The sequence below is a fragment of the Herpailurus yagouaroundi genome, unplaced genomic scaffold (genome assembly GCF_014898765.1).
Source record: "Herpailurus yagouaroundi ecotype Mexico unplaced genomic scaffold, PumYag 29, whole genome shotgun sequence".
NCBI lineage: Eukaryota > Metazoa > Chordata > Mammalia > Carnivora > Felidae > Herpailurus > Herpailurus yagouaroundi.
The window spans coordinates 83,532,773-83,556,591 of record NW_024412377.1 but is presented as its reverse complement, the minus strand read 5'-3'; the positions used below and the strand labels follow the sequence as shown (position 1 = coordinate 83,556,591).

Genomic DNA, 23,819 nt, shown 5'->3' with positions numbered 1-23,819 from the left:
AGCCCTTATTCCACATATTTTATTTCAAAAAACATGTTTCAACTTTAAGCACTCACAAAATATCTCTTAATTGATACATATTAGAAGCTTAGGTGTTCTATTATTCCTAGGTGGATTGAATAAATAATTACCTTTAACCACCAGTATCACAATGAATAGTAGTATTTCAAACAAGTGTTGTTAAATTGTTACGTGTATGAATGATTAAAATAAGGGCTCTTTGAGCCTTTAAATTAGTCTCCTCATCCTTAGTTCCTACATCACTAGCTGATTCTTGAGGTCTTAAATTCAATGATCATGCCAAAAGACAACAAATGCTGTAAGTTCATTCACTTACTAACCTTTCCATATCCTTTTCTAAGAATGAGATGGTAGTATGAGGAAAACAAGACATTCAGTAACTTCATGTTATTTGGTTAACAGCATAGTGTTTTTGACCAACATAAAAAGTTTTAAAACAAGCTTTGTTCTTAGGATATGGTGCTACAGACAGAGAAGAAATAGAAGACTGGCCCAAATTAGCAAAAACCCTGTGAAACTCTGTCTTAATGAATGGAAACAATTAGGAAACTAATTACAGTGGATCCCTACATAAGACTGTTGTAAAAGTGAAATTAAAGGACCTTGTAAGTTACTTTATGGGCCTTTAGTACATGTAGCCTGTTTTACGAGATCTGCCTTGGTTTGTTGCTTATTTGATATCTATCACAGTGAGACACACTGTAGAACTGTTTTACTGTATATAATTAATTTGCCATTTATCCAGGAAACATTGAGATCCTCCTAACTTCAAACCATTATGCTAGGTAATACCGAAGTGAGAGCAGCTGTATATGGTTTTGTCCTCAGGGAGCTTATTCAGAACGAGAGAGTTCATCATATGGGCTAGAGTGAATGGCTATTCTAAATCCATTTTCAAAATCCAGTAAAGATTTTATAAAATATTTCACTTTAGGAATGAAATGTTAATGGTAATATAATGCACTTGGGCCATTTCCTTAGGCTTTATTTTAGCAATTGTTCATGGGAAAGGCATAATTCAGGCATTTCTTCCTTGTCTCATGAAGCAGTCTGAGGTACCTTGGGAAATAACTTGTGTCCTTTCTTATTCATTGGAAGATAACAACATCAATAACAGAAAGTGTGTTGATTCTTTTTTGCATAAAGTCATTATCCAATTCTGTGGTAAATTTGGAAACTACAGACTGTGATGTTTTCCTTTAAAAACACTTCTGTAGGAAGGTTATTCTGAACAGCACTTAGTCCCAAAGGACAAACTTTAGGGAGGGGACACATAACTTCATGAGTATACTGACTTATGAATAGTTCCAGGAAATCTATTATAAACCAGAAAATTAGGTTTGAATGTAATCAACTTAAATATGAATGGCACTCTTTTTATCCAAATTAAACCACAGGATTAGAAAGTTGTTCTTTTCCTTTGCAGGCAGGTCCTTAAAATAGTATACTTAATAGATGAGGCCTACACTGTTTCTGATATGTTTTCCAGATGATGCAAATCTCCAACTACTGTGGTCTAGTATTTTAAAACCTGACTTTTTTTTTTTTCAACGTTTATTTATTTTTGGGACAGAGAGAGACAGAGCATGAACGGGGGAGGGTCAGAGAGAGAGGGAGACACAGAATCGGAAACAGGCTCCAGGCTCTGAGCCATCAGCCCAGAGCCTGACGCGGGGCTCGAACTCACGGACCGCGAGATCGTGACCTGGCTGAAGTCGGACGCTTAACCGACTGCGCCACCCAGGCGCCCCAAAACCTGACTTTTAAGAAATGTATATTCAGTTTTAGTTCATCTCCTTTAGCATACATTTAGTGAAGATAAAAAAATCAATGTTATCCTTTTCATGTCAACTTAGAAAATTGATTTATTGCTTACCTTTATCTTCTCTGAAATAGAATAGGTTAAAATTTCCTTGTAGGTTGTAATTTTTAATGCTTTAAAAGTTTTGCTTCTCTCTCAACTTTATATTGAATCTCTAAGTAGTTAAATAATAGGGATCTTACATGAGATTTACAAGGCCTTATACCATTTTCATTGGGGGCATTGGGGAACAATGGATGGCAAAAATCTTATTTTGATAGGGAGCAGAGAGAGCTTTACAAACTTATTTCTAATTTAATTTACTCATTACGTCAAACTAAGGTGTACTAGTTTGGGGAGAATTCATTAGGAAAAGGGAAAGCATTAAGGAAACTCATACATAAAATATGTTTTTAAAAAGCTAGGAATATCATTTATTTGTACTATTGAATAAATTCAAATTTTAACAGAGATTGAGATTTTATTTTTATTTTTATAGAGGTTTCCATGAACTGTAAAGAACATCCAGTTTTTATACAATACTATAAATGGCAGTTACATCTTTGCATTTAGAAATTATAGAACATAGGCCTTTCTTAAAATAAGCAAATGAAGTTATTTCAACTCCCTACAAGTTATTCTGACCTAATTTGATACGTTAATGCCCAGAAAATGATTGTTTATCTTTACCAAAATTATATCATTGTTAATACAGTATGCCACTTAGAACCCCTGAAACCAAATGTTATGTACATAATATATAAAATAGAAATAGAAATATATATATAGAAAAAGAATTGTTAAAACATATATTTTAAATATGTAGAAACATAGTTATAGCTATGAAAATCCATACTCAATACTATTATATATCAGTGCTTGCCATCATGAATTAACAGTTTGGTGGCTTGCTTCAGCCAAGAATTGGTTGTATGATTAAGATAACTAGCTATAGGGGCGCCTGGGTGGCGCAGTCGGTTAAGCGTCCGACTTCAGCCACGTCACGATCTCGCGATCCGTGAGTTCGAGCCCCGCGTCGGGCTCTGGGCTGATGGCTCAGAGCCTGGAGCCTGTTTCCGATTCTGTGTCTCCCTCTCTCTCTGCCCCTCCCCCGTTCATGCTCTGTCTCTCTCTGTCCCAAAAATAAATAAAAAACGTTGAAAAAAAAATAAAAAAAAAAAAAAGATAACTAGCTATAGATGCAGTTTATCCAGCTATTTCTCTGAGAATTCAAATGAATGTTCTTTTTGTAAGGTGGTTGATTTCTTGTACTACTACTAATGCGGTGAAAGGAGTCTTTCCAAGATCAAGAACAAGCAGCAAAACCCTTAATTTGAATTTATAGCCTTCAGAGGCAATCTGCAACACAACTTAACTGTCCGAGCAATTTATTTTAATTAATATGATTTGTGCTATATGTTTAAGTAGGAGAGTTATATACCAACAAATGGGACAACTAAGAATGCTAACAGTAACATTTTAAATAGTTATGGCCTAGGGAAAACATAAACGGAAGCACAGCCATCAGTAGTTATGGAAGCTGAACTTTTCCGTAACCAGTAAATCATCCATATCTCCATAGAGACTTCATTTCCACCCGTGGATTTTTTTTTTTAATTATAAGAGTTTAGATAAAAGGCCAAGGTCACGCTATTTGCCTAGCATTTAGTGCTGATGTAGAAGAAATGCCCTCTGTTAAGAGAAGTGTCAGGAATACTATATATTGCCAGAGTGCATTGCTGATTTTTCTTAGAGTAATGTATAATTTAATGAATCAAAAGAAAAAGGTCTTTTTTTTAGTTAAATTTGACACACCTGAAAATATTCACAGACTGTGTTCTAGAGACATTTAGCGTCTACTGCATTTATGAAACTGCTATGTTAAAAGGTACTTAAGTTATATTAAGCAATACTATTCTTGGTCTAAAAATTATATTTAAAAAAATCCTCTTCATCAAGGAAAGAATTACATATTTACAACCCCAATATTTGCAGAAATTGAGTGCATTTTTACTAGCTTGTGTAAAGCTGATGACAACACAAGGATCAGCACTGCACAAACCACTTCTGGGGATAATGATCTGAATGAAAACTATTTAGAAACACATGGTCTATCAGCAAAAGATCCTGTTTGCAACCTTTGTTATTCAAATTAGTAGTAACATCATATTTATAAAAGGATTTGAAATATGGACCTAGTTTATATTTTGCTTGAAATTGGCTAAGAATTTAGAAAGATTAGATTAGAACTGTTGTAGAATCCAGGAGAAAATGAGAGCTCTACATTACTAATGCCATTACTCTTCATTGAGTCACTGACTGTATGTTCTTATTCATACAGGTTTCAAAGTTCTTTTCCTTTCATTCATTCAGTAATCAAACTATTTACCAAATGCCTACTATGTGCTGGTACTGTGGGGGTATGGAGCCTATAATAATAATAGCTAGTACTTATTTAGCAATTTGAATATGCTAGGCAGTATTCTCAGTACTTTGCATATATTAATTCATTTAGCTCTCACAGCAACTTTAAGAGGTAAGTTAACTATCATTGCCACAGACCAAGAGTTACCCAAGTCACACAACTGGATAGTGATGGAGCCAATATTCTAACCCAAGCAGCTGACTCCACTAGTGCTCTTACCCGATACGGTACATGTACCGCAACCTAGGTCTGTCTCTGTGTCTTGTCTCCTATAACAGTAAATGTTAGCTGCTCTCGTGGAGCTCCCAGTTTAACAACATTTTATATCCACTCTGTGTATTTAAAAAAATTGATGAGGGACACACACACTCTCTCTCTCTCTACTCCCCATGCCAGGCCAGGATTGGGAGAAGTGATTTGAGAACATGGCAGATCCTTTTGAGTTGAGGTGCCATCATTTTCACAGTCATGGCAAAATAGGAGCATCTCAAAATAACTCCCATTGCCTCATCTCCTTAAGGATGATGGCATCGCTTCCTCACTTCCTTTCCTCATCCCTGAGGAACTAATAAGAAATACTGCTTCCTTTAACTTCATGCTGGCATCAAGGAGGTTAAGAGGCAGGCAAGCAAGATCTTTGCCCTCATAGAATTTATATTAAAGTGGATATCAAACTTATTTCAGTAAGATTTTTCATCTCATGGCCCTTCAGTAAACTATGGTGCCCTCTTTAATAGCTCACAAAATATGGAGTACATCATGCGTCTAGACTTGGTCATTCTTTCCAAGATTCTTGGCTTGATCTCTTCGTGCTGTTTCACCTTAGGATATTTAACATGAAATCACCACTGCAGTGTGAGACTCCCATAGATGAATTTTAATAATTTATCACTTGAACTTTTGAAAATCGTTCTCTCTACATTAAAAAAAAAAACAAAATCAAAAGACAAAACAAGGCCAACACTTCAATGTGGATGCAAGCTTTGGCAAAATGCATAAAAGTAACACTAAGTCTAAGGTAAATTGAAACTCTAAGCACATTTTGTTTGCATTCCTTCCTTGTTTCTAATTTAATAAATGTTTCCCAGAATGAAGTTTGTAATACGTACATATGTATGTATTTTATATATATTTATATATATATTTATACACACACACACACACACACACACACACATATATATATAAAATGCTTAGTTATTCCCTTTTGGGTTCTGTGTCAATTGTGTACATTTCATAAATATAAACATAAGACATATTTGCTAAGGAATTACATTTGTTGATGTGGCAGCCCCATGGCTTAAAGTATAAAAAATTCATACCTTGTCAATTATGAATTGCATTTCTCCCATTTGTATAGAATATGGAACTTGTTTGAGTACTAGCTAAAAATGTACGTGATACTATTTCAGATGTGAGTATTGCTTACCAAAAAAAAAAAAAAAAAAAAAAAAAAACCACCCTGCCTTAAGAGGTCAAACATCCAAAAACTATAATCCTTATAAATAAATTGCAAAAAGTCTGTCCTTTGCTCATTTATTCAGCTTTCTTCTTATTACATCCAATTACCAACCCTATGAGTTCATTTCCTTTGATTTATCTTTTAGTCCAATGAGTGTCATAATAGAAAGGCAGCATGAATACCCTTTAATACTTATGGATATTTTTCAAATTTAAACATCTTCCTTGCTAAGCAGAATTTATGCACTGACTAACTCCCACAGCTATCACCCTGGATGCCCTCTTCCTATTTCATTACCATTTTGTGGATGAACATATCACTGGTAAGGTATTTATCTTGATAGATAGCCAAAAAAGTCTTGTTCCAAAAAGCTATGCCATGTTTCTAGCCCTTGTTTATGAGGGAGGCATCTTTCAGCAAAGCTGCCTGCAGTAAATGGTGGTCCAACTCATATCATTGCTATTTTCCCTGAGTAAAATCTGATATATTCTGTTAATTTAACTAGAAACTGGCCCTTTATTCTGTCTTCCCAATTATCTTACCCATTATCTCTCATACCCTAAAATCATATCATTCTCCAGAGAATAGCTTATTTCTCCAAACATCCTTGTCTCATTGCTTCCAGATAACTATCTGTGACTCTTTTTCCCTTTCAACTGCTTATAGTCATTTTAACATGTGTCATCACAGCTTAAGGTGTGATTATATCTAATAATACTTTACTATTGCAGTGGGTGCACCACAGTTATCACCACATACAGAAAATTCTGCCTGACATTGCCAGAGCTTTTTTGCACTAGAGTAAGTCAAGTACCGTGTTACCTCTTTCTAGACTGCCTGGTGAATAACCCAGTACAACTACCAAATGTCCTGAAAGAAGGCCTTACTACTTTGGACAACCTTCTTCCTCACCTTCATAGCCCTACAGAACTGCCCCTTATTCCTCTTTTCTGACTTTATCTCCCTAATTTAAATTCTAACTTCAAGTGTATGAGTTGACTAGACTATAAATAGTTGACTATTAAAATTAACTTCCCAACAGAACCCATTTATCGACCAAGTTAAACAAATTTCTTCTGTACTTAACAGAGCCCTGCGTTGGGCTCTGTGCTGACAGCTCAGAGCCTGGAGCCTGCTTCACATTCTGTGTCTCCCTCTCTCTCTGCCCCTCCCCTGCTTGCACTCTGTCTCTCAAAAATAAACAAACATTAAAATTTTTTTTTTTAATTTTAGGTTGATTTTTTTTTCCCTAAGGAAATAGTTAGGAAGCATTAAAAAATAAAATCAGGGGTGCCTGGGTGGCTCAGTCGGTTAAGCGGCCGACTTCGGCTCAGGTCATGATCTCGCGGTCCGTGAGTTGGAGCCCCGCATCGGGCTCTGTGCTGACCGCTCAGAGCCTGGAGCCTGTTTCAGATTCTGTGTCTCCCTCTCTCTGACCCTCCCCTGTTCATGCTCTGTCTCTCTCTGTCTCAAAAATAAATAAAAGTTAAAAAAAAATTTTAAAATAAAATCAGCTAGGAGATTGAGATATTTAGTAAGCAAAATCATTCTAATTTTTTCTATCTTGCTCAGCTATTCTATTTGCCATAACCTATGAATTTGGCCAAATGCAGTAAGTCAAATTCAGTTATAGGCAGTTGTCATTCAGAAGCCATCTTCACTGATGAACTCATTGTAATGAGTTCCTGCTACTATATTACAATTCTCATTTCCCCATAAAATTTATTAAATTTTATTTACTATCAAAATCCATCATTGATCCAACAATATGCAGTAGAATGAATAATGTCTAATGATGTTAACATGCCTAATTTTGTTGTAAATTAAGCTATTAAAAACAAGGTCTTTGCCAGCCCTTTCATTTATAGGTGATGGGGTCTACTCAAGAGGATCTTACTCAACAATTCAGGATTATCATTTAAAAAAAGGTAAAATGCTTGTCATAGGCCAGTTCTTCTTTAACATTAGCTAGAAAATGAATTCTTTTGGAAGAATACCTTGGGAATGGAGTACATTAATGACCCAGTGGGATAAACACTTGACCACCAAAAAGCACTGCATTTGAAAAATTGCTTTTTCTCAACCTAACCGTGCTTTGTACAGCATAAACAGATTCATTACTGCTGAGATATGCTGCATCTCTAATTTCATTTTCACAAAACTTCAACACACCTCCATAGAATCCAGATTAGTTTTCTCAGTAAATAACTATGACATTACCATTATTAGTGTTCATAGGAAGTCCCTATTTAAAAGCACAACAGGGAAATTACTAGACAGTATCTTCACCCCCAGAAAACACATAAAAATACAAATACACGCCCATAGATAATAAAACACTGGAAAATGATAAGGATAATCAAGAAAATGCTATATCTTCACCTGTGGTTTAGCTATTCAGCCAACTTTAAACAATTTTATAATACCATTTATTATTTTTAAAATATAGGAAAATGTTAGCAATCAAATATTATGAGAAAAGTGTCAACCTAATTATGAAATGAAATTAAGCTGTCAAGCAATAAAATACTGTGAATCATTAATCTAAATTCTATATTATACACAAGGAGAAGAGATTCCAGATAAAAGGCTCAAACTGCATAGTGTGAAATATTTCACTTTAACCTGTTCCTAAAATCTTTTCTGGTTTTCTTTTCTGGGTTTTTCTCTTTTTTAATAGCTCAAATGTTTAATAATTAGAATTCCATTCCCATTCATTTGCTACTGACCTAGCGTTGCCTGTGGGATCTGAAAAATCGATTTCATGAAGTACAGCCAACCATTTTATAGAGAAGAGCCCTTTCTAAAATCCCCTAAATTCCCTTAAGCTTTGAAATTCTTGGTGTTCTGTTATGGAATCTGTTAATATCACAGAGAGAAAGTGCAGAAAGATACTAATGCAGGGCTATGGGTGCCTATGCTTCAAGCCATGATGCTGTCTGTGGTCAAATGGGTTGGTATTATAATTTGCTAGGCAATGGTAAATAACGAGTCTAGTCTCCTTTCAAAAATGACTCAGCTACTTAGTGAATGTGTCTTAGAAGCTATACAAATTTTCTAAAACAGATTACTGAACAAAATATTGGTATATAGAAATAAATACTTTTGGACTACTATGAGTCAGGCAATATATTAGGTGCAGGAGATAACAGTGAATATGGTAATTATTGCCCCTTCCTTTATGGATGTTAAATCTGTCTCAAAGAAATTTTGGACAAGTAATCAAATAAAATGAATGAGTGGCAGTACTACAAAAGTCAATATTCAGGTTCTTTAATAATTTTTATAGTTTTTCTATATGGATCCTGCATATTTTTATTAGGGTTTTTCCTAGAGATTTTATGGTACATATGTTAGTATTATTCAGAGAATTTTTTCTACTATCTCTACTGTTTCTTATTGGTATATTGATATTTTTTGATTTTTTTTTTGTATTTAACAGCCTTACAGATTTCTGTTTAAAAGGATTTTATGTGGCATTTTTGAACTTTCTAACAAATATTCTCTGCAGTTACTAATGACTTTTCCCTTTCCCCCTCCAGTAGTTATTCCATTAATTGATTTGTGTGTTGTTGCACCAGTCAGAAATTCTAGAATAATGTTGAATAACAACATTGGGAATTCCATCCCTCCTTGATTTTAATGAGCTCAGTTTATATAATTAGTATTACATGATGTGCTCTTTCTAGATACCCTTTTTTTTATGAGAAGAAAGTATACTTCATTGTTTCCCTTAAGATGTTGTTTATTAGGAATTTTTTTCCCCTAAGTTCTTAATTATGATCTCTCTCTCTCTCTCTCTCTCTCCCCCCCCCACCCCCCTTTCTCTCTGTATCACTTTAAGTATTTTTTTTCAAGAGGAACATTTAGGTGCTACAAATTTTAACTTCCTCAATAACTGAGAATTCTATTACCATCACATATAAACAATATCTAGGAGGGCATACAATTCTTAGGTTACAGGTTTCTGCCTTAAAATGCCACAGACCGTTGGGAATACAGAATTGTCCAGCCACTTTGGGAAGTGTTTTGGCAATTTAGGGGAAATTTACACTTACACAAAACCCTATAAACACGTTTATGGCAGCTTTATTCATAGTAGCCCAAACCTGTAAACTATACAGGTGTCCTTAAATCCTTCCATACAATGGACTATTACTCAGCCATAAGAAGGAAAAAACTGTTGGTTCATACAACAGGTTGGGTGAATTTTAAATGCATTTTCCTAAGTGAAAGAAGAAAGACTATATATGCTAAAGAAGACAGTGGCTATGGGTTGTGTTGATTTTTTTTTAATGTTTATTTATTTTTGAGAGCTAGAGACAGCATGAGTTGGGGAGGAGCAAAGAGAGAGGGAGACAGAGAATCCCAAGCAGGCTGTAGCTATCAGCACAGAGCCTGATGTGGGGCTCGATCTCAGGAACACCAAGATCATGACCTGAGCTGAAGTCAGATGCTTAATGACTGAGCCACCCAGGTGCCTCCCCTATTGTGTGATTTTATTTTACATGATACTCTTTAAAAGGTGAAAGTACAAGGAGGAAAACCTATCCGTGGTTGCCAAGGATTGTGAATGGGAGGAGACATTATCCATAAAGGGTAAGTCTCATTTTCTGTAGGGAAGTGTAATGATGGGCACATGACTCTGCATTTGTCAAAATGTACAGAATGTACACAACTAAGGGTGCATTTTATTGTATGAATACCACAAGATCTACTGGGAGGTGGGGGCAAATATGGAATGCAGATGGTGACAAAAGAAATCTAGCTATATCGCAATTGAATCACATTAACTACACTGAAGGGAATGGGGGAGAAAGAAGCTAAGCAAAGAAACTCTGGAAGGCAAGCAGCATTTTGACTGGATACTTTAAGGCTAAGGACAAAAAGACCTGTTCACACACATCATTCTCTAGTTGGTAATTTGCTTCTTAGAGAGATATGGATTAGGAAATTTAAAACTGCTCTTTTAAACTTTAGATTTTTTTTTAGATTTTAAAGGTATTCTTAGATGCTTTTAAAGTTATTTTCATTTATGCTTATATACTGGAGCTTGAGTTAAGAAATAAATTATAGAAAATGGACTCAGATTTCTTACTATCAGAGGAAGAAGTTACAAAAAATAGAGGAAGGCTAGAATAAGCCCTATGGTGTTGGATTAAAATTGGAGATATCACAATGAACTTATTCTTTTTAATGTACATGTAAGTGACACAGAAATGAACTCTGATAGGTGTGTATGCATTAGCCAGTATCCATACCTGTATTTCCTAGGTTCATCCACTGAAGAGGTCTAGAAGGTGCCTGAGTAGCAATGAGCAAAGCCAACACCCAAGTCTTGGCTTCTAAATTCCATTCTCTAATGAAAGAAATGGGACTCTTTTGGAGTAATACCTGACTCTAGGGCTGTGGCAGGGAAAACACAATGTAAGCCATCCTGAAAAAGTTGCCAGTTGCCAAAGTCAGAACAGCAACAAGATAAATATCGACAACACTGGATGGTAACTCCATAATAAAATAAATATTCATGAATCCATACGACTATAAAGAAACAAGTGAATAAATGGGGCAGAAGTGATAAATAATGATTCCACTTGATAAATATGAAGGATTGAGCGAAATAGCAATTATTATTAAAATACCACAGTGATAACTGCCACACAATGTATGCTAAAATTAGTGGGTGAAAGTTTATGCAAAAATAGGATATTTGCATTAGATCAAAGCATCTCCCCCAAATATTTAAAAATTATAAAGGAAAAGTAGTAACCTTGGTAGAGAATCCTAACAAACACCAGATTAATCAAGTGACCAAGAGTAATATCACCAGTAGTCAGACATCCTGATAGTATTCAATCCCTGATGTGATAGACCAAGAGAGGCATGTGACTTTCCTTCTATGACTTTCCTTCCCAGTAATGCACACTTTTTTTTAGTGCTTTTTTTTTTTTTTTTGAGAGAGAGAGAGAGAGAGAGAGAGAGAGAGAGAGAAGGGGACAGAGGATTCAAAGCAGGCTCTGCACTGACAGCCTGATGAGAGGCTCAAGTTCACAAACCATGAGGTCATGACCTGAGCCGTTGTCCGATGCTTAACTGCTTAATCAACTGAGCCACCCCAGCGCCCCTCCAATAATGCTCATTCTTAAACTAATCACAAGAAAGCATCAGACAAACCCAAACTGAAGCACAGTCTACAAAAGAACTGACCATGAACCTTCAAGAGTTTATAAGGCCATCCGAGACAAAGACTGGAGAAGACAAAGGAGAAATGACAACTAAATGCAGTATGAGCTCCAGGAACAACAAAAGGACATTAGTGGAAAAACTGGTGAAATCTGGAAAAGTTCTGTACTTTAGTTAATAGTAGTGTCCCAAGGTTAATGTCTTAGTATAGATGAATGTTCTTTGGTTATGTAAGGCGTTGAACATAAGGAGTATCTGAGTGAAGGTATATAGGAAATCTGTGTACTGGTTTTGCCACTTTTCTCTAAGTCAAAAATACAAAAAAAAAAAAAATATGGTGCTAAAATAATGTTGTATATGTGCCATCATCTCGTGGCACCGCTGCTTGAAGTTTAAGGCCAGTCTAATTTTTGTCCCTTTTTAGATAATCTGCTTTACCTTTTTCCTGTATGGATGCTTTAAATCTGTTTTCCTCTTTCTTGAAAATAAGTCTTATAATATCATTAATTTGATTTTCTTTAGTGCCAATTTAAATCATTCCTCCTACCCCCAAATGTTATCCACTTCCATTTTCACTTTGGCCTCTTGTTACATCTCACTGTTTGTCTTTTTTGTCTTTACAGATTGTAACCTAAGGATTATCCACAGAGGGTTTGCCTTCCATCTACCGAGGATATACCAGGAAAGTGTTCTAACATTTTGGTGTGATCGCTATATTAAGCTTATTAACACGTGTGCGTGTGTGTGTGTGTGTGTGTGTGTGTGTGTGTGTGTTTCCAGAGTGATTTTTACTTTTCCTTAAGCTGGAGCCTCTTTTCACAAGTACTATTTGAGTTCTTTGGATCATTCAACTTCAAAGTAGGAGAGGTTTCTATATCTAGACCGTTTTCATTATCTTGTGGAAAACCACTGACAACAAATATACTGATTGATTTTGGAGTTGGAGTTTTTTTCGAAGAGATTTTATTAGGGACTGTTTGGTAGAGCCCATTTTAAGTCAGAAGCTACCTACCTAAAATGTCTGCATTTTCGAATTAGTAATTTTAACATTATCTCTCAAGATATTTCTTTGGAGAAAGAATATTTGTAAGCATTATATCTGGAATTCCTGTACTCCAGAATCAGAAAAAAGAATGCAAAGCACTAATTTCTACGTCACAGGATAATTAAAGCAGGAGATTTGCTATTTCTCCATAAAGAGAATTATGAAGTTAGATAGTGGCCTGGAAACCAGTGAAGCTGATTGCAAAATGAATATTTAAAAGCCCCTCTGATTTAATGTGCTCTTGTTTCCATTCCCGTTATTCTTTACAAAGACAAAGAGTCCTCTGTAAATATTGCTTTAAGGATTATCAGGCTTCAATTTTCAAATTCATCCGAAGACCATAATTTAAACCATAATATTGGCTTTACAAATGTAAACAGTGATTGAACCCCTTTCCTTCAGCTAATAGGAATGCCAATGAAATTAAAGTCAATTAAATAATTGCTTTATTAACCTAATGTATTACTTCTGTAAGACATGCTGTGGCATATCCAGCCAGGAGGAGAGCTAGAAGAGAACAAACCTACATCAACATAAGGAGAATGGAAACCAGCATATTTTAAAAACTCGATGCAGTGGGAAGAGTTGCAATATTGATCCATCCATTTCTATGTTGTAGTGTAACACTGGCTAAAGACGGAAAAGTCCTAAGAGCGTTTAAAGGTTTTCATTTGATTTAGATTATATTTAGTAGGGGACAAATTATGTCTACAGGTTAGGTCTAACTTGACTTTTCTCATCTTTCTGCCTTCTGGACACTAGCTGCAGGGAACTGACTTCACCTCCTCAGACTAAAGCCTAGTTGCATCTCTTAGTGACTCACTACTGCTGACAGAATGATGTTTAAACTTTAAACTCCTTATCAGAACTTATAAATCCCTTGATGATTTGAATCCTACTTACAGATCCAGCCTCATTTACCACTATGCTCCTTCCATCCTACCCCTTAGGAGGACCTTCAGCTCTCACTGCAGACTCTGCTGGTTCACTGATCTTTAAGGATGTAAGTTGAAATATCCCCTCTTCAGCCAGAGAAAACTTTTCTCTGTCCACCTCTGTTTCCAGCCTCTTCCTCTGCTTCCCCCAGGCAAGTTATCCCATTTTTTTCTTTTATGATAATACAGAATTACGTGTTTATTTACTTCTAATATTACATACCTTGAGAGATTGGTTTTACTTATTTTGTAGATGTCTTTCTCTCCCACTGTGTTGTCCCCTTCCTTTACAAGGGCAGGACTAGATCAATTAATTATTCCAACAATATCAGAACTTAGGGAAGTACCTGGTACCTATGAGTAAATAGGCAGGTATCTCTAGAAAGATACAGAACAAGTTCTTAGTAGTTACAGCCTTTCTTATAGCTCATGTCCCTCCTGCTCTGCCCCAAATTTTGTTAAGGTCCTGAGCACAAAAAAAAACAATTTTTTTTTCGTTTTGATTTTTCTTTTTTTTTTTTTTTTAATGTTGTTTTTGAGCGAGAGAGAGAGAGACCACGCGTGAGTGGGGAAGGGGCAAAGAGGGAGGGAGACACAGAAGCAGGCTGCAGGCTCTGAGCTGTCAGCAGAGACAGCTTGAACTCACCAACTGTGAGATCATGACCTGAGCCAAAGTCAGATGCTCAACTGACTGAGCCACCCAGGCACCCCTTGTTTTGTTTTTTCTGACACAGGTTCAGACTACACCAAAAGTACAGCCAGAGTTTGCTTCTTTGGAAAGCTTTTATAGATGTTAAGGATGGAAGAAGGAAGAAAGGAGGAAGCAGAGCAAAGGATTACCCTCCTTTGGTGCTGATATGCCTTCCATGTATATTATCTCATTTAATCCAAAAACACTATTCAGAATAAATATTATCATTCCCATTTTTACAGTTAAGAAAACTGTGACTCTAGGGGCGCCTGGATGGCTCAGTTGGTTAAGCATCCAGCTTCAGCTCAGGTCATGATCTCGCGGTCTATGATTTCAAGCCCACGTCGGGCTCTGCCCTGACAGCTCAGAGCCTGGAGCCTGCTTCGGAGTCTGTGTCTCCCTCTCTGTGCCCCTTCTCCACTTGTGCTCTGTCTCTCTTGCTCTCAAAAATAAATAAAACATTAAAAAAATATTTTAAAAAGAAAATGTGATTCTTTATATAATTTGTATCAGGTCACTCATCTGACCAGTTACCAAGCTGGAATTTAAGTTTGACTTGACTCATTCAAAATTAATTCTTTTCTTAAAATATGGGAACTAAAGAAATTTTAGTTCTACAAAACTGTAATGGCCCATTCTGTGAGTATTCTTAACTTGATGCAGTTTTGGTTTTCAACTTTAAACATGAGGATTCAGAAATGTTTGCCTCTCATTTCTATTATACTTAGCTTCATTTGGTAGTTATTCATCTATTGGGTATTTATTAGACATTTACAAAGGCCCAGCAATAAGCTGGACACTTGGAGAGTAAGCATGCCTGAGACACACACAATTTCTCTACTCAAGAAATTCCTTCACCATTTTCTTAGAGGCATTCTCATTCTGGAAAGCCAGCCTACTTGCTATCCCATTTATGGTTTCTCTATTTTTTTTTCTGCCTTTAAACAAATTAACCCTCATACAAACATACACCTCATAGTCTTTATATTAATATTTTTCCTGTTTTCTGTTCTTATTCCAAAAGAAATACATGCTTCGTCTTCTTCACGGTCAACAAAATCTACTGTTTATATAAGTAAATATTTAAGAAGATTATGTATAGATTTTATACTATTATCACATAAATTAGATTAAAAAGGAGTGACATTAATTTTATAAAATGCTTATATTATGTGTATGTATACACACGCACATATATATACACACATCCACACATATATATATATAAGTACATATATGCATTTGCATAATCTTTAGAAAGTATTAGACTTTAAATGCACAGGTCAGAGTAAATTTAGTCTTTGGAATCTATTTAAATCAGAATGAAGGGACTTCCCAAATGAAAAACTGGCAGCTAGATGTATCAGTTTTCTATGTAACAAACCACCCCAAATTTAGTGAATTAAAATAACACAATTTATTATTTCTCACAGCTCTGAAGAAAATTCTGTTTGTCCTGCCTAGACTCACTCATGTGGCCCTTGGCAGCTCAACTGGATGAGCTGGGTTTCTGTCTGGCCTGTCATACCGGTCTTCTTCACAATATGGTGGTGTCAAGATTCCAAGACCATAGCCCCAGTGTAGGTATTAAGATTCTGCTCTTACCACATTTACTGATGTCCATTGACCAAAGCAAGTCATTTGGCCAAGCTCAGAGAAAGTGTAGGATGCTCGGAGTTGTGATTCATGGGGAGGCAATTATTCCAATAATCTACCACACTGAGTATCTTTATAGCATACTTAAAATTATATCACATATACTTCTAAGGCTGAGGATATGCATAATTAGCTACACAGAGCCTTGAGGATTCTGACGACTTATTGATGGATATACATCAAAAGAATATATAAAGTTTGGTTTAGAGATATATACATACATTTAAGTGCTTCTCTGAATTTACAAAGAAACTACATATTAAATATTTCTCATCTATTGATTCTACATGCCTTTGGATGCCCACCACACGTTCACCTGTAGCTACTGAATCAGATGCTCAAGCCTTTCCTTTATTTCATTTTTCCTCAAATTCTAAGTGCCTAGAAGGACTGCTCGTATATCCTGGTTTTTATTCAGCAATTAATATTCAACAACTCTCCATTCACCACTGTAAGCTGGCCAATTCATATACCTAGACTGCATGTTCTGGACAAGCACAGATCCGAATCCATATAAATTCCTAGGGCAGTTTATTATGATTCTTAAAAAGTAGAGATTCCAAAGCATCTTTTTAAGGTATTGGCATAGAAAAGGGTATAGGACTTAAAATTAGAAAACATGAGCTTCAGCTTTATCACTGACCATCAAGTCACTTAATCTCTCAGCAATTTAGTTTCCTAATCTAGAAAAAGAAAGCAATAGTAATAGTAGGTACTTTATAACCTTATTTGGAAGATTAAATGATATGATTTAATGAAGGGCTGTGCAGAATTATACAAATGTATTACAGGCCTGCAGTGCCTTACCAGAAACCACTGAGGTCATTTTCAGAATTCAGACTTATTTAAATTTTAGACAGGTAATACAAAGCATATTTTGTTTATTAAGTAACATTCCTACCATAGTGTAGGATAGTACCCTATACCAAACACATTAATATATCTGCAGCAAAACATTTAAGTGGAGTGAATTAAGACTATAAGTTTATAAAGGCTTTTAGTTTAAGAGCTTTTGTATCTCAGAACTGCAGATAAGGGATTGTGGGTTTCTATTTTATGGTTTTAATAAGTTTAGGCCATTTTTAAGTTTTGAAAAACGGTACAAAACCTTTAATAGTTAAGATTGGCTTTATATAGTTATAGATGACTCATACCTTTGTTTTTATAATTTTCTTTCCTTATTGATATAGGATCTTCATAAAGTAATGAATAATATTTACATTTGGAAGAAAGAAGACGGAAGAAGATTAAAAAAAAAAGAAGAGGTAAGAAGAGATTTTAAGGGCAATGAATGGCAGTGATAGTGAATGCATGATAAATAAGCCAGTCGGTAGGTGTTGAATTAGTTTACCTATGGAATATATAATCAGTGGGAAAATATACATGAAAAGTACACTGTAAAGTTAGGAAAGCTATGTACTGTGTGCCCTGCATTTTACTTAATATTTGTAGGGAAACATTCAATATAAAATCTCTCTGCCCTCCAGCACAGAGATAGAACTAACATATAAAAATGAAGAAGTCATTGAACACAAAGCGTTCTCCATTGTTTAGAAATTTTAAAAGGTATGGATATGAAAAAAAGGTCAGTATGGATAGGAGCTGCCAAAGAAGGTTTTACAAAGTAAGTGGTACTTGAAGGATAGCTTCAGTTTGGATAGAGAAAAGATAACTGAGCAACAATGTCATGTTAAGCAAAGATAGGAGAGTAGTAACGTGTTCCAGAGGCAGAGAAGGACCAGTGTATATAGAACAACAAATGAATCTGAAATCATGCAGTAGAGCCATTTGTGGAGGGATATAAAAGCCTAGAGGGAATAGTTGGACTTGATGGATCATGTAATAGGAAATCACTGCAAGTTCTTGAGCTGAGGAATGAAATCCTGAATTAATACAAGCTTAGCCTGACAGTGAAACAAAGGTGAATCATAATTGGGAGAGACTGGAAACACGGAGGCTGTTGAAATAATCCATGCAGGCATATAGTAAGGGTAAGATTCAGCAGAATTGTTGAATAGGAAGAAGAAAAGGTAAATTTAAAAATCTGGTTAGAAGGCATGAAAACAAGCAGAAAAGAACACGGCATTCTTAACCAGTACAGCTTCAGACTGGCAAACCAGTTGATGGGATTGGGCACAGATGGGAAAGAAAGAGGAGTCCACAGAGTAAAGGGGGTCAGGTGGGAGGTGGGGGAGAGAAATGAAAACAAAAGAAAGCTGAGAGCAGGAAGTTATTTTTTAAAAAGCAAATTACAGGACCTAAACTCCCTTATATCTACACTGATAACTTTATTAGTGAGGATTAATGTTCAGAAATGATGGTGACTCCCAAGTCATCACCACATTCTCAATCATCAAAATCATCAAAGAAAACAAATCTAACACAATGTACGCCGGGAAAATACAATAGAACACCGTGGTAACACATTTTATAAAGACTTTTCACCAAGTGTTTGAAACAAAAAACTGAAGAGTTACCTTAGAGTTACTCAGAAAATGCAACTAACCAGAACATGCCCTTCCAAAGCATACGGGAGAGTCAGAGAACACTCAAATGGGAAGAGACTGTGATGCATTGATTTAAATTTGCAAGTATTCAGACCTTCCTAATTCATGAATAGTTAACATCTAATTGTCAGATAGTTCTTCCTTAAGCCATACTGATGTCTCTTTTAATTCCTATCCATTAGTAAAAATTATCCTCTAAAACAGCTCAAAAGAAGACCATCTTCCATGATAGGTGAATTATTACTTAGAGCCAGAAGTGGAAATTGTTACCCAGGAGACAGGCAGGAGAAAAACTCTTTAGGATGAGGGAAGTCTGCTATGTCTTGATTGTGGAGATACAATCATACAACCAATTTAATCTAGTTTATTTGTATGAAATTACCAAAGTTCAATTAAACTGTCCAGTTAAAATTTCAAAACCAAGACCATCTCAGATGGTAGGTAAGAGCCCTTCAAATATTTGAAAATAAATATCTTTCTTAATTAATCCTACTTATATATTTGGAGATTTAAGATGGAAATACCTGATCCAGAATGGGGTAGTAAATTTGCTCAGCATAGACGAGCTAGGAGGATTTTGTTTTCTCTTTAAAGAAAATAATTACTCAAAAACTTAAATATAATAAATAGGAAACAAACTAGAAAATAAGTAGTTTATTTAATACTTAGATAACATCTCTTAGGTTACAATCATTCATTTAAGAAGATTATCTTCAATAGATTGACTCTGATTAGTTCCAAAGGTCTGGAAATTTTCTATGTAGTAACTTAATATTAGCTCAGACAATACAATGGTAAAGTTAAGTCAAAATGTTGAAGAAAAACTCTTTAAGAAAGTAAGTGGAAGCCAAAAGAAGAAATAGATTGGGCATTTTCATAGCCATATTGAGAAGGTGCCCCTTTGGTTAATACATTGACTTGTATTCAGTAGATGTTTCTGTCTTTTACATTTGACTTTCTATTAGTAATATTAGTAGTTTTGTATAAAGTTGATTAAATGGACCACTAAGGTGGATAGGGTTGGGAAAAAGGCATTTCAACAGCTACACAGAAAAGCAGACAATTAAGAACATACTTCTTAGTTGCTCTGATAATTACAACAGCAAAATCATGTTGTCCTTTTCAATGAAGCGTAATTTGTAAGCATACTTAACTGCATGTTTCCCACCAGTCACTATCATATACATTATCAGGTGGGATTATTACAGTCTAAAAAATAAAGAAGAAAACAAAAATCACAGAAGTATTTCTGTATGATTATATCCTTCAGTTCCAAAAGCCAGCATCCTCTGACTACATTCTTAAGACAACAGTGTTTTCATTATAAAGGAAGCTGACTCACTTCTAAAACTTTTATATAGTTTTGGGCCTCCTGTGGAGTATTCCATAAAAAGAAAATATCTAAGTAGTTAAATGACTAATAGGTTTATATTTGTAGACCTTTTAACTAAGCACGATTTTTAATCCTGTAGTTGAGGAAAAAATTTGAGTATAAATCTTTAAAAGTGAAAGGATATAGTACAGGTAAGAGACCTCATGTAAATTATACCATGGCATTCTTGGGAAACCCCATATGTAAAATATATTCATATATATATATATATATATATATATATATTGAAGTGTTATTTATATGCAGTGAAATTCATTAATTTGAAATGAAGTTTAGTAATCTCATACAATTAAATTGAACCTCCACAATTGAGATACAGAAGAATTTCCTCATCCTAAAATGTTTTCTCATGGCCTCTTTGTACTATCATTTCCCAATTCTGGCTGTAGTCTGTACTTGAACTACTTTCTGTCATCATACTTTTGCTTTCTCTAAAATTCATATTATTGGAATCATATAGTACCTACTCTTTTGTTTTTAAAATCTTTCACTTAGCACATTTTTTTTTGCTTTTCATTGTAACATTCTTTATTTTTAATATGAAGTTTATTGTCAAATTGCTTTCCATACAACACCCAGTGCTCATCCCAACAGGTGCCCTCCTCAATGCCCATCACCCACTTTCCTCAGTTTATTCTCAGTTTTTAAGAGTCTCTTATGGTTTGCCTCCTCCCTCTCTGTAACTTTTTTTCCCCCTTCCCTTCCCCCATGGTCTTCTGTTAAGTTTCTCAGGATCCACATAAGAGTGAAACCATATGGTATCTGTCTTTCTCTGTATGACTTATTTCACTTAGCATCACACTCTCCAGTTCCATCCACATTGCTACAAAAGGCCAGATTTCATTCTTTCTCATTGCCACGTAGTATTCCATCGTATATATAAACCACAACTTCTTTATCCATTCATCAGTTGATGGACATTTAGGCTCTTTCCATAATTTGGCTATTGTTGAGAGTGCTGCTATAAACATTAGGGTACAAATGCCCCTATGCATCAGCACTCCTGTATCCCTTGGATAAATTCCTAGCAGTGCTATTGGTGGATCATAGGATAGATCTATTTTTAATTTTTTGAGGAACCTCCACACTGTTTTCCAGAGTGGCTGCACTAGTTTGTATTTCCACCAACAAGCACATTTTTGAGATCTGTTCATGATTGAGTTATTAATTTTTTTTTCCTTTTTATTGCTGAGTAGTATTTTCATCATAGGGGATATACCACACTTTAATTATCCATCCAACAGTTGATAGATTTTAGGGTTAGGGCTGCTTCTCTTTTGGCTCTTATGAATAATGTGGCTATGAACATCTGCAGTGACATCTTTTTTGGACATTTGTTTTTACATCGCTGGACTAAAATACCAAGAAGTAGAATAGCTGAGTTCTACAATAAATATATATGCTTAACTTTATGAAGTACTTTCAGACTGTTTTCCAAAATGGCGATATTGTTTTTCATTCATACCAGCAATGTATGGAAGTTCCACTTATTCCCATCATCATCAACACCTACTATTGTCAGTCCTTTTAATTCTAGTCATTCTAGTAAGTATGTATTAGTATCTCATTGTGGTTATAATTTACACTTTCCTGACAACTAGTGATACTGAATACTTTTACCACTGCTTATTGGCCATTTGTCTATCATCTTTTGTGATGTGTCTGTTTAAATCTTTCCCCCATTCTAAAAATGTAGTTGTTTTTTTTTTCTTATTGAGTTGTAAGAATTCCTTATATATTCCAGATTCTAGCTTTTTGCCAGAAGTGTTCTGTGAAAATTTCCTTCCAGCCTTGATGTGGTTTTTTTTTTTGTTTGTTTTCTTAACTATGTCTTTTGAAGGACAGAGTTTTTAATCTTGATGAGATTTTTTTTTTAATTTTTTTTTTTTTAACATTTATTTATTTTTGAGACAGAGAGAGACAGAGCATGAACGGGGAAGGGGCAGAGAGAGAGGGAGACACAGAATCGGAAGCAGGCTCCAGGCTCTGAGCCATCAGCCCAGAGCCTGAGGCGGGGCTCGAACTCACAGACCGTGAGATCGTGACCTGAGCTGAAGTCGGACGCTCAACCGACTGAGCCACCCAGGCGCCCCAATCTTGATGAGATTTTAATCAAAGTTTTTTAATCGAAAGTTTTTAATCTTGATGAGAATCCATTTTATTTCTTCTTTTATTGTTTGTACTTCTTATATGTTATTTAAGAAAGTCTGCCTAAGCTAGTATAGCAAAGATTTTCTCTCTTTTTTCTTGTCTTCAGAGGTTTAATAGTTTAGGTTCTCGTATTTAAGCCTAAGATTCACTTTGAGTTCATCATTATGAAAGTTAAGCATCAGGCTAATATTTCTCCACATACAGATATCCAGTTGAAAGGATTATTTTTTCTCCATTGAATTACCTTGCTACTTTTCTCAAAAATGAATTGATCATGTAAGTGTAGATTAACTTCTGGACTCTGTTATCCATTTCCATATATGCCTATATTATTCATATGCCAGTTTTACATAGTCTTGATCTGTAGCTTTATACTAAGTATTCAAATCAGGTGACAACATTCCTTCAACTTTTCAACTTTGTCTTCCTTTTTCACTTTTTGTTTAAAAAAACTTTTTTGGGGGTGGGGAGGGCTCCTGGGTGACTCAGCCGGTTGGGTATCCGACTTTGGCTCAGGTCATGATCTCCTGATCTTTGAGTTCAAGCCCCGTGTCGGGCTCTGTGCTAACAGCTCGGAGCCTGGAGTCTGCTTCGGATTGTGTCTCCCTCCCACTCTCTGCCCCTCCCCTGCTCATGCTCTGTCTCTCTCTCTCAAAAATAAACATTAAAAATTTAAAAAAAAATAAAAATTCATTTTTTTAAAGTTTATTTATTTATTTTGAGAAAGACAGAGACATTGCAAGCAGGGGAGGTACAGAGAGAAAGGGAGAGAGAATCCCAAGCAGGCCCCCTACCTTCAGAACGGAGCCCACCAATGAAGCTCAAATCCATTACCTGTGAGATCATGACCTGAGCCAAAACCAAGAGTCAGCCACTTAACCGACTGAGCCATGCAGGCACAGGTACCTTTTAAGGTAAATTTTAAATCATGTCAGTTTCTTCAAAGAATGTTGTTTGGATTTTGATTGGGGTTGCATAGAATTTAGATACCAGAGTATATAGAGAATTAGCGAATTTAATGTTTAGGTCTTGAACATCTTTTAAAAAAAAATTATTCCTGAGTGTTTTTATGCTATTTTAAGTGGAGATTTTAAATTTTTTTTCATGGTTGGGGCACCTAAGTGGTTCAGTTGGTTGAGGGTCCGACTTGATTTTGGCTCAGGTCATGACCCAAAGGTCATGGGATCATGCTCCATGCTGAGCTTGGAGCCTGCTTAAGGTTCTCTTTTTCTCTCTCTCTGCCCCTCTCCCCTGTTAATGCTCACTCTCTCTAAAAAATAAAAAATAAATAAAATCTAAAAATTTTCATGGTCAATTGTTTGTTACTAGTATATAGAAATACTGGTTTTTATCTTGACCTTGTATCCTGCAATCTTCCTAAACTTATTCGTTAAATTTAATATTTTGTATTATTTTGTAAATTTGTACCATTTTGTAAATTCCTTAAAGTTTTATACCTATACCATCGTGTCATCTGCAAATAAGGATAGCTTTATTTCTCCCTTTCCTATTTGCATGCCATTTATTTCCTTTGTCTAATTGCACTGGA

General features: G+C 35.4%; 1 protein-coding gene and 1 long non-coding RNA gene across 4 annotated transcripts in view; one reads left to right on the top strand and one right to left on the bottom strand.

The window, feature by feature from the left end:
* The window catches only part of LOC121013084 (uncharacterized), a 29,426-nt gene extending 15,403 nt beyond the window's left edge, over nt 1–14,023 (top strand). Inside the window, exons 3-4 of the long non-coding RNA XR_005782495.1 lie at nt 12,516–12,594; nt 13,888–14,023. This is a non-coding gene — a long non-coding RNA (uncharacterized LOC121013084). The remainder of the gene's footprint in view (nt 1–12,515; nt 12,595–13,887) is intronic.
* KIAA0825 (KIAA0825 ortholog) overlaps nt 1–23,819 on the bottom strand; it is a 391,857-nt gene that overhangs the window by 16,071 nt on the left and 351,967 nt on the right. The window lies entirely within an intron of this gene.